The sequence below is a fragment of the Lithobates pipiens genome, unplaced genomic scaffold (assembly GCF_037356315.1).
Source record: "Lithobates pipiens isolate NorthernLeopardFrog02 unplaced genomic scaffold, aLitPip1_a1.2 Scaffold_30, whole genome shotgun sequence".
Taxonomy (NCBI): domain Eukaryota; kingdom Metazoa; phylum Chordata; class Amphibia; order Anura; family Ranidae; genus Lithobates; species Lithobates pipiens.
In genome coordinates, this window is record NW_027507791.1 from 171,550,845 (window position 1) to 171,564,584 (window position 13,740).

At 45.0% G+C, this 13,740-nt stretch overlaps 1 pseudogene; it reads right to left on the reverse strand.

Annotated features, from left to right (window-relative positions):
• Positions 1–10,338: 10,338 nt before the first annotated feature.
• Positions 10,339–10,457, reverse strand: LOC143949469 (5S ribosomal RNA; annotated as a pseudogene).
• Between the last annotated feature and the right edge of the window lie 3,283 nt (positions 10,458–13,740).

Below are 13,740 nucleotides of genomic sequence, written 5' to 3' on the forward strand. Positions count from 1 at the left end.
AGAAATGGAGAGTACTATCTCAAAATCCGCTTAAATCTATTCACTTCCATGAGTTCTACCGCTAATTGTACCTTAATGCAAAATGTTCACAAAACCATCCATTTGCTACCAGACATGCTGCACATACTAAGAGTAATGTAACCATCGCTCTCTAACGATGTAAACAGTTTTATTGCTTTTCTGATATTGACCGAGTATCTCTGACATTAACTGAGTATCTCTCTGCACTATGATCTTATTATTAATAATAATAATAATAATAATAGGATTGTGTAATGCAAAGATCAACTAGTCTAATATAAGCTTTCTCATTGGTACCGGCATATCCTTTAAATTTAGACTAACGCAACTATTTCTCGGCCATTTTCAAGCTAAGCTTTCAATCTCTTACCATTGAACAGCGATACTTCCTCCCTACAATATTAAGCCATTTAAATGTCCTATTGGTCGTCTATATTATACAACTCTCTGAAAAGCCTATATGTAGAGAATAAAACTAGTCTTACATCTTAATAAAACAGTTTTATTACTCAACCAGTATCAGCTGTCATGTACTGTATTACTTCTTTTTCTCCACCTTATCTGTCACAGTTAAAACACAGTGACAAAACATTTCTTTTTACCGCAGCAAAATGTGAGAAAAGCAGTGTAAGCCGTCTTTCTGCCATATGCAACCATCTCTCGCTACCTCTATGCAATGGGATTCTCTTTCCAGTGGAAACGGAAAACAGTCAGTGTAAGCCGTCTTCGTGCGTAACAAAATTAATGGAACGATTTACACGTTAGAATTTGCAAGCTACGTCAATTTACTGTTAAATAGAGTACCTTTGCATTTATCCCTTGACTTTGCTACTATCCCTTGATCTTTTGTGTATTCACTATATCTCGACTGCCTCAAAATTTTCCTAATTTGTTTTGCTATACTTATTATTATTATTTTATAGAGATTACTATCTCTAAATCATTGTAACAAGTTATAATGTCTACAGCTAAATTTACGTTAAATCAAAAGTCACACAAAACCATCTTTTTAAAACCTTTTACACACTGCACATTAAGATTAATCTCTCGCTACCTCTATGCAATAGGATTCTCTTTCTGACTCTATTTTGTTTATTACTTCTTCTCCACATTAACTGTCACACTGATAACCATTTGTAACACATAACACTTGCAACACATTTTTTAACAGCGGCAAAATGTGAGAAAAGCAGTGGGACGGTTTACTTGATTGAGAAGTGGTTGCAGTAGCAAAGCATAGCAATACAGTTTGATTACATTAATAACACATAATGCAACTATTTTACATTCATTTTACATTCACATCATGCATACATCCTAATGTAAGCTGTCTATCACTATTAATGTTCATGGTTACTGATACATTATGCCGATGACCAGTGGAAACGGAAAACAGTCAGTGTAAGCCGTCTTCGTGCGTAACATAATTAATGGAACGATTTACACGTTGGAATTTTCAAGCTATGTCAGTTTACTCTTAAATACCCTTTAGCTGCTTAGCTCACACTTTGCTGTATGTAGCCGCATTTACATGTAAGTAACCAATGGGGATTGACATTTCATGTCCATCTCACATCTCTAATGCAATTTGTCTCTTTGCCATGTCATACTTTGCCAGTTATCATACTTTCTCACCCGATAGAAACCTAGTCGTTGCTGATATTTCATGATTACAGCAATTATCTCATCTAATTGCTATTCCGACATTCTGCCTTGGTATTACTTTGCAACGCTCTATTGAACAATGCAAAGGTAAGCTAGATATTTTGTGTATTTCCACTTAAACTCGACCACTATATACTGTCTCAATATTATCCTTTCTAATTTTGCTAAATTAGATTATAGAGTTTGCTATGTCTAAATCCAGGTTACCCCGGCCGTGGCCGTTTGTCGTTAGCCGGTCTCCTGTAATTGTACCTCAGTTACTGTTTCTGTCTGCATATGCCTCATGATGGTTACTGTTTATTGTTTTTTTTTATTTGACATGTCTTAATAAAAATATTTTCAACACTAAATCCAGGTTACCTTTATTACGTATACTGCTAATTTTAGGATAATACAAAACCATCTTATTGCTTCTTTACACGCTGCACATATTAAGAGTAATACAATGTGAACAGTTTAATTGCTCTTCTCACATTTAGCTGGTATCTCTCTGCTATAGGAAACTGAATTTGTACCACAACGATCACTCATCTAATATCAGTCCACTCAGTGCTACCGGGATAACGTTTACATTTAGAGTAATGAAATGATTTCTCAGTCATTTTGGAGCTACTGCAACAAACGCTTCCGATCTCTTTTAAACTGCAATACTTAATCTCTGCAATATTAAGTAATATTTAGCTGCTTAGCTTACACTTTGCTGTATGTAGCCGCCTTAACTGTATTAATGGTCACATGTAAATAACCAATGGGGAATGACATTTCATGTCTATCTCACATCTCTAATGCAATTTGTCTCTTTGCCATTGTCATACTTTGCCAGTTATTACTATCTCTAAATCCTGGTAAACCAGCTCACACTAAACCATCCAATTTCTACCTTACACGCAGCACATATTAACATATTAACATTTAGCCGGTATAGTGAAATAGTAAACGAAATGTGTAGATCACTCATCTAATATCGTCTTTTCAGTGCTACCGGAACAACTTTTAAATTTAGAGTAATGCAACGATTTCTCAGTTTTATGAAGCTACTGCAACTAACGCTTTGGATCTCTTTCCTGATAAATTACGCTCTGCAATATTAAGCCATGTAAATTGTCCTATTGGTCTGCTAACAATCTATGTATAATAATACAAATCTTTTAAAAGCAATATCGTCTCACTGTAATACTTACACTCTGCATAATATATATGAATAATGCGAATAATGCTAATAATAAAGTCGTCTAAAACTCGGCTATAAGTAGAGAATAAAACTATCTTAGATCAAAATAAACCATGTACTGCCAAACCAATAACGGACAATTACTTAACGTCTATCAGTCAATGACTTAACAAAATAAACTTTAGCACTCTTTTGCTCTATTTTGAATAGTTGTAGTTCTCCACATTAACTGTCACATTGATATCACCACTGACAACACACCACTTTTTAACAGCACCAAAATATGAAAAAAGCACTTTATATGTTTCAAAAGTAGTTGCATTAGCAAAAAATAAAGTCCTGTCTTCTTTACACGCTAGCTTTTCTGTATACATTAATCTCTCTGTGTACACCAGCCACTCTATATAGACTAGCCTCTCTGTCTTCTGTATACAGGTGCCCGTAATCTATATACACTAGCCTGCCTTCTTTTTACAATAGTCTCGGTGTCCCAGCCTCTCTGCATACACTAGCCTCACTGAATTCCCCAGACTGTCTTCTGTATACACAAGCCTATCTGTAAAAAAAAAATAGCCGGTCTTCTCTGCATACTCTAGCCTCTCTGTGTAACACAGTCTCTCTCTGGATTCCCTAGCCTACATCTCTGCATACCCAGGACCTTCCTCTGTATAATCTAGGCTATCTGTATACACTAGCCTGTCTTTTGTACAAATTAGCTTCTCTGTAGCCTGTCTTCTGTATACACGAGCCTCACTGTCTACTCTTGGTTGTCTTTTGTATACACTAGCATCTCTTTATACATTAGCTCTCTGTATACCCAAGCCTCTCTGTATACACTAGTCCACCGGTATACACTAGCAAGTTTGCATACACTAGCCTCTCTTTGTAACTCAACTTCTCTCTCTGTATACCTTAGCCTCCATCTCTGCATACCCAGGACGTTCTTCTCTATAATCTAGCCTATGTGTATACACTAGCCGGTCTTCTGTAGACATTAGCCTCTCTGTATAAACTAACCGGTCTTCTGTATACACTAGTCCGCCTGTATACACTAGCAAGTATGCATACTCTAGCCTCTCTCTCTGTATACCCTAGCCTCCATCTCTGCATACCCAGGACGTTCTTCTGTATAATCTAGCCTATCTGTATACACTAGCCTCTCTTTTGTACACATTAGCCTCTCTGTATAAACTAGCCGGTCCTCTGTATACACTAGTCCGTCTGTATACACTAGCAAGTCTGTGTAACCAAGCCTCTCTCTCTGCATACCCTAGCCTCCATCTCTTGCATAAACCAGGACCTTCTTCTGTATAATCTAGCCTATCTGTATAAACTAGCCTGTCTTTTGTACACATTAACCTCTCTGTATAAACTAGCCGGTCCTCTGTATACACTAGTCCGTCGATATACACTAGCATCTCTTTATACATTAGCTCTCTGTATACCCAAGCCTCTCTGTATACACTAGTCCACTGGTATACACTAGCAAGTCTGCATACACTAGCCTCTCTTTGTAACCCAACTTCTCTCTCTGCATACCCAGGACGTTCTTCTGTATAATCTAGCCTATCCGTATACACTAGCCATCCATCTCTGCATACCCAGGACGTTCTTCTCTATAATCTAGCCTATTTGTATACACTAGCCTGTCTTTTGTACACATTTACCTCTCTGTATAAACTAACCGGTCTTCTGTATACACTAGTCCGCCTGTATACACTAGCAAGTATGCATACTCTAGCCTCTCTCTCTGTATACCCTAGCAAGTCTGCATACTCCTGCCTCTCTGTGTAACCCAGCCTCACTCTCTCTCTGTATACCCTAGCCTTCATCTCTGCATACCCAGGACGTTCTTTTGTATAATCTAGCCTATCTGTATAAACTAGCCTGTCTTTTGTACACATTAGCCTCTCTGTATAAACTAGCCGGTCTACTGTATACACTAGTCCATCTGTATACACTAGCAAGTCTGCATACTCCTGCCTCTCTGTGTAACACAGTCTCTCTCTCTGTATACCCTAGCCTCCATCTATGCATACCCAGGACGTTCTTCTGTATAATCTAGCCTGTGTTTTGTACACTTTGCCTCTCTGTATAAACTAGCCGGTCTTCTGCATACACGAGTCTCTCTGTATAACCTTGGATGTCTTTTGTATACACTAGCTGCTCTTTATACATTAGCTCTCTGTATACCGAAGCCTCTCTCCTCTCTGTATACAGAGGACCGACTAATGTGTACAGATAGGCTAGATTATACAGAAGAACGTCCTGGGTATGCAGAGCGCTCAGCTTCAAGGTATGGCCAACGCGAGTAATATGAGGGACACTCCTCACCCCCGCCCCCACCTACCAGATCTGACTTTCATCCCCTTGCCCTCTCTGCCCCGGTCATCTGGTGGCAGTTTTATGCACTCCCTGGCCCCCACCCATTCATAATCCTTACCGACCTTTCTTTCCGCTGCTCACAGAAACACACTGGATGACTTGTCTAATTAACCAACTTGTACAAGACACCGCTATCCTCCTGTCTGACACCGGTCCCCCTTGGAGGCTTTACCCCTCACTGTTTGGGTAGTCCCTGCCTCTCCCTGGATGCTCCACATATACCACAACGACATTGTCAGAGGGGCACCACTTGACAGGACACGGGGCTGTCATGCCGGTGGCATCTCCCATTGGAGGAAGGGATGATGACCCCAACCCCTTGGCAGCAGGTTCTTTCATATACAGACCAGGGCGGCTCATCTTCCCTTCTGGAGTCTTGACCTTAGATGGGGGATTTGCACTTTGGGGGGTCTGAGTGATACCTAATGCGCTGTACTGGAAGGGCTTGACATTCCCGCATATGTGTCCCCTCCCCCTGGATGCGCCCCTTGTCCCCCCCTCTGGCTCCCACCTACTCTTTGCCGACATTGCCTTCTGCAGCTTTCGGGGACCCTGGATGACTTATTTATTGAGCCTATTGGTATGAGACACTGCTTCCCTCCAGGGTGACTCTGGACCCCCCTGGAGGATTTACCCCTTACTGTTTGGGCAGTCCCAGCCTCCCTCCGGATGCTCTACACAGCCCCCGATGGCGATGCAGGAGAGACACTAATTGGCGGGCCCCAGGACTGCTGCTCGGGTGAAGTCTCCCATTGGATGGAGGGATGGTGGCCCCAGCCCCTTGCCTGCCGGATTTTCCATGCACCGACCAGGGCTGCTTCTCTTTCATCTTGATGTGGTGACCATGGAGGGGAGGAGTTGAAATTTATGGGGTCTGGGTGTTTGCTGGTGGGAGTGCGCTAAAGGACTTGACATTTCTGCATGTTTGTCCCCTCTCCCCTGTTTCCCCCCTCCCTTCCCCCCCTTCCCATCCTTCCCTTCCCTCCTTTCCCTCCCCCTTTCCCCCTTCCACTCCCCATGTCCCCCCTTCCACTCCCCCTTTCCCCCCTTCCCTGCCCCTTTTCCCCCCGGGGCGTGGACGGGGGAGAGGGGGTTAGGAGAGGACAATCTGCCAAAGGGAGAAATGCATTTGTTCGGGGACTGCATGTACTTTAGGGGTATGGGACGGGGGGTGGTGGATCCCATTCTGTGATGCCTTTTCTGTTGTGACGGACTCCCTCGTGCATGCCTACGTTTAGGGCGAGCCGAGGAGACCCCTCAGTGCTAACAGTTATATGCTCTGCCTCTGTTTTGGTTATACTATTGTTTTTTGTTTCTTTGATGTTACTGATTGTCTTTTATTTGCATACCGGTATCAGACGTGACATTTACCACTGCCGGGACTGGGGGGACTAGGATTCGGGGGCTCCCTCTCCAACCTGTCTACCCAATTACCCAAGTAGGACAGCGCGTTAATCCCAGTGTACATCTGGTAAGCGCTATAGCATATTTGTGCTGTTTTAGTATACCCTTCCTGTACTGTACTGTACAAATGCAGAAAAATCTTAGCCAGGTCGGTAAAGGAGTTGAAATCTGGCTCTTACATACCACAGTTGATAGATGAGAATGGCCAGAGGGCCTCTACCCCAACCCAAATAGTCGAAGTCTTTGAAAAATGTTACTCTGATCTCTACAACCTGCCCGATTCAGGGTCTGGACAGGACAATATAGACAGATATGTAACCGGTTCTGGTCTACCAACCCTCTCATCGGAATCACGGGAGTACTTGGAGGACCCGATCACACTGGAAGAAGTCCAGACGGCCGTGGGACCTCCGAAGGTGGGTAAGGCTCCGGGCCCTGACGGATATACCGCACAATACTTTAAGACCTTCCTCCCTATTCTCGGCCTGCGCTTGGTGAATTTATTTTCCTGAGGATACCCTTAGAGCCCACATCTCGTTGATAACTAAGGAGGGCAAGGACCCAGGCCTATGTGGGAGCTACAGACCCATTTCCCTCCAAAATTCGGTCCTAAAACTATTCTCTAACTCCTCGCCACGTGATTGGCACATCACTTGTAGTCCCTTATACATATTGACCAGTTAGGTTTTATTCCCACCAGGGAAGATAGGGACAACACCACTAAGGTGCTTACCCTGATCCGTAAAGCAAAGTCATCTGGGACCCCTTGTCTTTTCATGAGTACTGATGCCGAGAAGGCTTTTGATCGGGTCAAATGGACATTAATGTTCTCGGTCCTTCGCCATATAGGTCTGAGTGAACGGATGCTGGCATGGATAAGTAAGATATACTCACGTACTTACATTCCACCGGACATCGCGCGTACGTTTATGTTGAACTTCCCCCCACCCCTTGTCACTAAGATCCGCAGTTTGCTTCACGGGTGGCATTCTGGCCTCCATTCCTGGTTCAGCAGATGCAATCTCATTAAAATGAACATACTCCCTAAATTTACTTATCTTTTCCAAGCTCTCCCGATCCAGATTCCAGTCCTGTTTTTTAAGCAAGCTCAATCCTTGCTCACTCAATTTAACTGGGCCCACAAAAATCCCAGACTTAAGCGGTCACAGCTGACATTGTCTAAACAACAGGGAGGGTTTGTTCTCCCTAACTTGCGACGCTACTACCTGGCCTCCCATCTGGGGCATGTATTGGACTGGAATCGAAACAAACTTTCTAAGCTCACTCCCGAATTTCGCTAAGAAGCGCCATGTGGTGCTATAAGTATTCCCCCACAGAATTTATGTCACATCCCACTATAGGGGCTTAGTTGAAAGTCAGTCACCTGATCGCTACCCAAAACACACTCACGTCTTTGACTTCCCCCCTATTCCCTATACGTGGCCATCCAACCTTTGAACTGGGGACCCACTTAGAAATTCCAACCTAGACAATGCGTCTAAATTCGTCATTGATGGAAAATGGCCTTCTTTCTCAACCCTAACAGATCCGACAGGGCTTTTCCAACTGCCTTTTTGGAGAGCGGCGCAACTACATCATTTTCTCCATTCCATCCCCAATCCTCAAACGTTCGCCCGCCCTCAGTCGGAGTTTGAGACTCTATGCAGGAGCGAAGGCCCTTTGGCCCACATTCTCTCTCAAACAGATTACCCACACTTAACCTGTCTGTCCAACTGGGAAAAGGACCTTAATTGCTAATTTTCCCCAGCACAGAGACAACGCATTATCACTTTGGCTCTCAAAATGTCGCTGTGCACGAAGATACAGGAGACGAATTTTAAACTTCTCACCAGGTGGTATTTGACACCATCAAAGCTGCAGAAATGTTTCTCCTCTTCCTCGAACATATGCTGGAGGTGTGGAGAAGAAGAGGGCACGTTGCTGCACATTTTTTGGTCCTGCCTCAGCTTGGTGGACTTCTGGACAGAGATCCGATGCATAACACAAAAATTCACAGACTTCTCCATCCAGGAAGAGGCTGCATTCTTTCTCTTGCACCATTCACAGATTCCCATTAAAGTGGAGGGCCGGTTATAAAAAAAAAAAAAAAAAAAGTCAGCAGCTGCAAACACTGCAGCTGCTGACTTAATAAACACACTCACCTGTCCAGGGCGCCCGCGATGTCGGCCGCCCGAGGCCGACCCGTCCCTCGGCTCTCGGGTCCCGGCGCCGCCATCCCTTGTAAGGGAAACAGGCAGCGGAGCCTTATGGCTTCACTGCCCGTTTCCTACTGCGCATGCGCGAGTCCCGCAGCTACTGCGCATGCGCGAGTCCCACAGCGCTTTCTGAATGGGACGCGCTGTGTTCTGGAACACACAGTTCCCAGAACACAGCGCGACTCATTACCCAGAAGACGCCGCGACGAAGACAGAAGACAGAAGATCTCCGCGGAGGAGGAAGAGGAAGATTAGGAGAAAGTGCCTAGCAACAGGCATTTCTGGTAAGTAAAAAAAAAAATTTTTTTTCATTTTTTTTTTTTTAGATTTTTTGTAATTTTTAACATTTTTTTGTTTTTCAGGGTGGCCCTCCCCTTTAAGAAGTACAAAAAAATCTATTTTACGGCATGTGATAAATGCGGCGAAATCCTGCATCCCTCTCTATTGGAAAAAATGTTCCCCCCCTTTCATTACCCACTGGCTTAGGAAAATAGAGGACATTAAAAAAAATGGAGGACTTGATCCTCACATCACAAGGTATACAAGAATTTTTAAAAAAAACCTGAGACATCTGGAATACCTTTATATTCTTGCTGGAAGGATGTCGCCTGCTATCGCCTTAGTGCTCTGAGCTTTCCTTGACTGGCCCCTTGGACAGTGGCTGCCATCGTGTCTCGTCCCCTCTTCTCCTTTTCTGATCTTTCAACCCTTCTCTTTTCTGCCTACCTCCCCTATCTCTCACCCCCTCCACCCCCTCTCTCTTTTGGAAATAGTGGAAAATTGGGAATGACGGCCCCACACCCCCCTCTGGATGGATTATGCCGGAGGGACCTGGGGGTTTGTGTGACCCTGGATCTTGGTACAGTACTTTATCCGTGCCTCGAATCATTGTGATTGATGGAAGGCAGACTCACAGTTGCGAATATACCTGTATCAAGTATTGTTCAGCTGCTTTTTGCTCTGTATTTCTCTGTTGCATTATGTACTCGGGGGACCGTCTTCCCCTATTTGGAGAAAAAATTATATTTGAAAAAAAAAAGAAGCCTACGACACCTGGTATTCCCAGGCGGTTTCCCATACAGGCATTAACCAGGCCTGCTGGTCTGCTTAGCCTCCAAGATCAGACGAGATGGAACAGATTCAGGGTGATGTGGCCGTAGCCGATATCTTCAGGCACTCTCAACTCTCTTGACAAACACCAAGATGGTCACCTTGGAAACAAGCGGAAAAAAATAGGTCAATGGCCACAACATAAAAAGATGCCTACGGCATCTGGAAATCCCAGGCGGTCTCCCATCCAGGTACTAAACTGGTCCCAACCCTGCTTAGCCTCTGAGATCAGATAGAGATTGGGCTCTTTTAGGGTGGTGTGGCCGTAGGAGATTTCTTCAGGCACTCTCAACCTTGACTAACGCCAATATGGTCACCTTGGGAAACAAACAAAAAAATCAAGTCAACGCCAACAACATGAGAAGAAGTCTACAGCACCTAGTATTCCCAGGTGGTCTCCCATCCAGGTATTAACAAGGCCCGACCCTGTTTAGTCTCTGAGATCAGATGAGATCTGTTGCTTTCAGGGTTATGTGGCCATAGGCGAGCTCTTCAAGCACTCTCAACCCTCTTGACAAACACCAAGATGGTCACCTTGGTAAACAAACAAAAAAAAAAAAACAAGTCAACGCCAACAACATAAAAATAAGCCTTCAGCACCTAGTATTCCCAGGTGGTCTCCAATCCAGGTACTAGCAAGGCCCGACCCTGTTTAGCCTCTGAGATCAGAGGAGATCGGGCGCTTTCAGGCTTATGTGCCCATAGGCAATCTCTTTGGGCACTCTCAACCCTCTTGACAAATGCCAAGATAGTCACCTTGGGAAACAAGCGGAAAAAAAAAAGGTCAATGTCAACAACATAAAAAGAAGACTACGGCACCTGGTATTCCAAAGCCATCTCCCATCCAGGGACTAACTAGGCCCAACCCTTCTTAGCCTCAGAGATGCGAAGAGATAGGGCTCTTTCAGGGTGATGCTGCTGTAAGCGAACTCTTTGGGCACTCTCAACCCTCTTGACAAATGCCAAGATGGTCACCTTGGGAAACAAGCGAAAAAAAAACAAAACGAATCAAGGCCAACAACATAAAAAGAAGCCTACAATAACTGGTATTCCCAGGTGGTCTCCCATCCAGGTACTAACCAGGCCTGACTCTTCTTAGCCTCCAAGATCAGATGAGATTGGGTGCTTTCAGAGTGCTCGGACTCTTTCCCCATCACTAATGGGACGAGGCAGGGGTGTACTCTGTCTCCCCTAATTTTTATTCTGACACTGGAACCACTTATGTGTCACGTTCGGAATGACCCGAATATTACTGGCATATCCAAACCCTCGGCACACCACAAAATTGCGGCATGCGCTGACGATCTAATTTTTTTCGTCTCCAATCCACACATTTCGCTTCCCAATATACTCGCGGCTCTCCGGCGATACGGCAGCCTATCAAACTATAAAATCAATTGCACCGTCGGCTGTATTGAATATATCGGTCCCGGATGGTGAGGCCAGGAGGCTACGCTCCGCTTTTCCATTCTACTGAGCTGAAAAATCTATACGTTACCTGGGCGTTGACATCGCAGCGGATTTGGCGCAATTGTACCCGCTTAATTTTGTCCCTCTCCTGAATAGACTGAAATCTGATTTGGGAAACTGGCATGCTTTAACACTGACCCGGTTCGGGCGCTGTAATGCATTCAAAATGACGGCCCTCCCGCGGATCTTATACTTGTTTCAGACATTACCGATCCGGTTACCCCCAATTTTTTTCAGACAACTGCAGCTGCTGCTCCGGGACTTTATTTGGGCACGCAAACCGCCCAGAGCCCGTTTGCAATTGCTTGCCAGACCAAAGGACAAGGGGGGTCTGGGTCTCCCAGATCTGAGACAATACAACAGAGCGACTCTGCTAGCGAGAGTCGTTGATTGGCATTGTAATGGCCCACACAAGCAGTGGGTGGAGATGGAGATTGAGGATGGATCCATTCCCCTATTGACCTCCCCGTGGCTCCTGTCCTCCCTACCAAAAGACCTCAGAGATCACCCCGTAGTGGGAGCTACGTTGGCTGTTGTGCGGAGGTTGTTCCGCTGCACACACATTGCTCCCCTGCCGTCACCAATGACTCCGGTTATAGGTAATCCAGACTTCCCACCGGGATTTACCAACAATAAACTGAGACAGTTGACAGTGGTGGGGAAACAGCGTCTGGGAGAGGTGTGGCCCTCGGGGAGGGCTCCCGACCACGCAAACTGTCGCCGAGCTTTCTGACCCTCCGCTTGAATTGTTTAATGCTTATCAACTTCGTCACTTTCTTCTGGCCATACAAAGGGCCCCCTACACTCCTAGAGACCTGACGCCCTATGAGTCATCTGTCACAAAAAGGAACCTGTGCGACACACCCTCTCCCTCCTGTACAACATATTAAGTAGTCAGGAGGAAGAGTCGACCCCACCATTTATCCACAAATGGGAGATTGCATTTGGCAACACATTTACCCCACAACAGATAGGGAAGATCCTGACATTAGTACATAAAGCTTCCATCGCAAACCAATATCAAGAATCAGGATACAAGATAGTCTCACGCTGGTATAGAGTCCCATACCTTCTGAATAAAATGAATAGATCGATCCCGGATGTTTGTTGGAGGTGCAATTCAGATACGGGGACCATGGGACACATTTTCTGGGCATGCCCGGCCTTGAGGAACTTTTGGGTGGAGGTGACCGGGACGATAAAAACTCTCAGAAATGTAGATATCGCAGACAACCCAGCAGCGTGCCTTCTACACTTGACCGAACAGCCTGTTCGAAAATACAAAAAAACCCTCACGATGCAACTCCTGAACGCCGCCCGGGTCTGCTTTCCCACACTGTGGAGGCAGCCTCAGCCCCCATCCAAGGTGCTGTGGTATTCCAAAGTCAATCATATTCTCCGGATGGAAGAATTGACCGCCACCCTTCACAACACTGAAGAGGCATTTAGTGTTACATGGAGGCCCTGGAGGTATTTTACTGGTACTTGAGACTACATTCGGGAGGTGAGCAGCGCCCCTGTCCCAGAAAACGACTGAACATTTAACGTTTACCTACGTAGGCCATGTCTGCCCTGGGTGGCATTCCCCCCCCCCTCATTTTTTGTCTTTATTTTTCTATTTTTCCCAGCCGCCATCCCCCCCCTCCTCTCTCTCCGTCTTTGCACTCTCTTCTTCCCCCGTCCTCCCTTTTGACTATGCCTTGTCTCCTTACTAGCCTTTGGGACCCAGAAGAACCCCAGGGTTCTGGACACGACCGGCTCATATTTTACTCTGGTTCACGTAGGTCATGATAAGCTGGCTCGCTGTGGTCCCAGTTGTTCTCCATGATTACATTTGTCCGAACGGAGCTGCATTAGTTATACTGTACTACATGTCGGAGGTGGGGTTTCTCTCTTTTCTGCATGAAACTCTAGGACTCCCCTCTGAGAACCCAGAGTTATTTGGCTGCCTATTTTTTGTTACCATGTAATTGTGACCCTGGGTCATGCTGTATGGTTGACTGTTACATTTGTGTTGTTCTACTTATACTTAGTAAAAGAATAAAACAAAAAATAAAAAATAAGTCAATGCCAACAACTTAAAAAAAAAGCCTATGGCATCGAGAAATCTCAGGCGGTCTCCCATCCACGTACTAACCAGGTCCCAAACCTGCTTAGCCTCTGAGATCAAATGAGATTTGGCTCTTTCAGGGTGATGCAGCCATAGTAGATTTTTTCAGGCACGCTCAACCCTCTTGACAAACGCCAAGATGGTCACCTTGGGAAACAAACAAAAAAAACAAGTCAATGCCAACAACA